The sequence below is a fragment of the Athene cunicularia genome (assembly GCF_003259725.1).
Source record: "Athene cunicularia isolate RWA chromosome Z unlocalized genomic scaffold, athCun1 chrZ_part1, whole genome shotgun sequence".
NCBI lineage: Eukaryota > Metazoa > Chordata > Aves > Strigiformes > Strigidae > Athene > Athene cunicularia.
Genome location: NW_020799142.1, coordinates 26,045,008 through 26,049,062, shown reverse-complemented (window position 1 = coordinate 26,049,062; position 4,055 = coordinate 26,045,008).

The window sequence follows — 4,055 nt, the reverse complement described above, 5'->3', positions numbered from 1 at the left end:
GTGTGGGGGTGGGGGTGGGTTTGGGGTTTTTTTTTAGGATACAAGCACCTTTCCGTAATACCTTCACATGAGTCACTCCAGCTCTAGTCCACTGTGCCACAAGAAATACAACAGATAATTTGTTCGTCTTGACAAAATAGAGCCAATCAAATAGCAAGAAAATGGAAAAAAGGCAGATTACTTTCTTTCAAAATTTAATACATCAAATAATTCACTCTATGAAAGAAATACGTATTTGAACCAACTGATTCACGATTTTTTGGATGCCATAAATTAGCCAGCCACAACAGCTGCTGTAACTTCCCTTGGTGGGCACCTGATTACTTTGTCCAAGCGTTCCTGATGTGCCAGGACAGAACAGAAAACTTTGTAAAGTTTCATTTGATACTGACAAAGAAAACGAAGTCTTCCTTTGTCCTAAGCAAGTGCAAGCACCAGAAAACAGTACAGAGCTTTGTGGACAATGGTGTTGGCAGTACACTTGGTTCCATTTCACTCTTTTAGGGACAAAATAACCAGAAGAAATCAAACCTTGAGTGAAAGTGGCAGAGCAAGCAGCTACTTGGCATGAACACAGACTGTGGCAGCAGCACATCACTTGGCATGCTCACAGCATTTTTAAAATGGACAGAGAGGGGTGGCATACCTACAGTGTGATGTTGCCTCAGGTCCCCCACCCCTCAAGACAGGTTTTTCCAAGACAGGCTATGTGATATTGACTCCTTTCTCTGACATGTAAAAGGGGGAACAATACTGAGCAAGACTATGAGGGCAACCAGCTTCTTTCCAAGAGGTTTTCAAACTTCACATTGAGCCCTGATAGCATAAGAAACATGTTGCACGTGACTGACAACATTACTTTAAGTGAACAAAAGGAGGGGCTGTAAAAAATGTCTTTCCTGGACTGCTAGCACTGGGAAAGTTGCCTTTTTCCTCTCTTCATTAGAGTGCAAGAGGTAAGACATCAACATCTATCCCTTTCAGTGTGAGATGTTACAGATCCATTCTCTGAACCCAAAAAGACATAACAAAGGATATATCCTGTAAGGAGCACATGAATTCCATCTGTAACCTAAAATGTGGTCTTGGCAGAGTCCTAAAAAGTCTGGGATTTCCAGGAAAACTGAACCAATATACTGTTGGACCATAAAGAATCTTGTGGTTAAAACAGTGCATAAAAACAACCCACCTGTAAGGACCTCGCCTCAGAATTAGCTCCTGGCAACTGGAAATCAATTTAGCAGGCAGATTTTAAAACCTGAGCTAAGGAACACCAGAAAAAAAACAATACCTCTATTTAGCCTGTTCAAAGTGGGAATGTAACTCACACCCCTCTGCACATGATATGTGGATCTCAAAGTCTTTTGGTAAGAAACTGCTACTAGACCTTAGCTACCTAATCACTGAAACAGAGTGGCTGTCCTTCAAGATGCAGATACTGCTGTGCAGTCTCAATAACAGTCTGGGACACAAGATAAAAATGAACAGAGAAGGGACTGGGCAGCAAATGGAAGTTTTTAGACCAAAAGTGTCCATAAACCAAAAGCTGTATAAATCTGGAAAGAAAGTTCAGATGCCTCCCAACACACTGCAGTGCTGAAGAACACAGCAAGAGGTCCACTTGGTTCTGTGGAATGTAAGAAAAAAGTTTTAGTACTGAAGAACTGAATCTGCAGTTCCCTAAGCAAGAAGCAAGAGCTGGATCAGTGTTGTCAGGTCATTACTGCACTTTAAGCAATCGAAAAGCTTGGAGGCATTAAAAATGGTGTAAAGGTCTCTTAAGAAACAGCATGTAGGCATCTAAATGTGTAGGGTCAGCTTCAGTTACCTGACCTGACAGTTCTGCAAAGAAACAAAGGTGTTACAAAATTACATGTCAGCTACACAGGAGAGTGCTGTTATTTCTTCTACAGACAAGGGTAAGGACTACGAGAAACAAGCAATACCCATCTTTCAGGAGTAATTTAGAATATTATTATCACCATTTGCCCTCATTGTATCTCTCCTGGGAGTTCCTCGTGCTGTAACAGAAATAATAGAGCAAAATATATCAATGCACCTCAACGACACTCAGACAATCCCGGACATCTGTGCATCAGGGAAGAAGAGCCTGAACTGAAAATACTAAGCAGCAAAGCCTCAGGCATGGGTTGGGGCTCTCTCCTGCCAACTTTCCTATGTGTGCTGGTAAACTTCAGCGAAGGGTAGGACAGACAGCTAACATAGGTAATTTTTAAAGCTCCTCAATGAGTTTTCTGTCAGAGAGAGCCTGGCACAAATCCTCTAGATCATTTCCCCTACTCACCCCTTTTGTCAGCTCCCTCACACACTTTCCCTCTTGTTCCTTTCTTTCACTGAGTCAACAAAGAGATAAACTGAACACAAAACATAGCTTTAGAGCTGTTTAGGAATTAAAAGGAAATTCAAAGCCTCCATCAAGCCTGCCCCTAAAGAGAGGCCAGAAGTGAGGACATAACCCCCAGCACAGCTAACGGGCCAAACTTGCATATAAAGCGCAAGATATCAATAAAATTGAAGCAAATATGTACCAGCCTTAAAGACCAACAATAATGGATTCCCCATTCTGATCCTCAGCCACCTTTTCTCTCAGTAAAGCAGTCCAACAGCCCCATTTGTCACAGCAAAGAGGTGGGGGGTACTTTTTACAACTTAGATCGCTTCATCATTTTTCTATGTGTCAGAGCTCCCCTTGTTGGGCATGCAGTAACACCCAGAGGCTATGCGTTATGGTGAATGGTTTAAAGAGTAACAGCAGCAAGTAGTTACCAATTAGAGATTCTTCTGAAAATGACTACTAACCTCCAAAGCTCACTTAAACTAAGGAAATATGTTGTTCCTGCAAGTCTGTGCTAAAAATATAGCACAAAGCCACTGACTCAAAATTATTCCAGCTGCAGTAACGAAAGTGAAAACAGTCATGCCTTCCATACGCTGCTGGTGTGCCTTTTTATCAGTATCCTCATGAACTCACTTCTGAGATAAAACCTGGCATCAGTTTCTTACCACCCTGAACATCCATGTTATAGACTGAACTGCTTTCTCCACGTAGGTATTTAAACAAAAATTAAAAAACCCATAAAGTATTTTATCCACCAAAGAAAATGAGGTATCTGATAACTGCAGCCACTTACAGAACAGCACATGACACCCAAGCGGTGAGTTCATACCCGTGTTAGAGACGCCAAGTTCTCAAACAGTGTTTCAGACAGGTAGGCACATGAAAACGAGAATCTCTTCAGAAACGGCACTCTCACCTCTTGCAATGCTACTTGCTGTAATAAGGCTCAATTCAGCAAGATGGCTGCCAGCAGCATTGACCCAAAAATGGCAACTAAAAAGTAACTGTTTTCCAGTTGCAGAGTAATTTTTGTTGATTCCTATGTGGTAAAAAAAAACCTTTTCTAAAGTAGAAATTTCTTTTTAAAGACACTGTTCACCTCAATCAACTGCAAAATATGCCTCTGAGAACATTACTTCCACCACAAGCTCTACCACAGACACTGAATTCTTGGAAATGACTCAGTAAGACCAAGAAAGTCTAAATTTCAGGAGTTACAAAAGAAAAGAAGAACACAGACAAAGGACAATAAAGGGACAGAAAGAGTCTCTGGCAAGGCCAAAAAGTCACTTCAACTATTACTGAATTCGGTAAATTTTTTAGGTTCTATTTTTACTTTTCTCAAGGGGCCACGAAGGGTCTTGCACACGTGGGCTGGGAGCCGAGAGACCACTATTACCCAAGTCACTTTTGAGGAGCACGAAAGATGATCCTCAGCCTGGAACTGGAAACACAGTGAGACAAGACACCGGAGACGAAAATATAGCTGATTGCCTCAGCTGCCACAGAGTCCAGCCCGGCACAACATGTCTGCCTCTGCTAATGCCAAGTCACTTGCTAGCCCCGGCCCGAGGGCCGCTGCGAGGAGGAGGCCGGGACGTGCCTCTCCCCTTCTCGCTGCCCCGCCAGCCGCTCCAGGGCCTGGAAGACAAAGCCCTCCCTGGCTGAGGCCTAGCCCAGGCGGGACCTGTCTCTT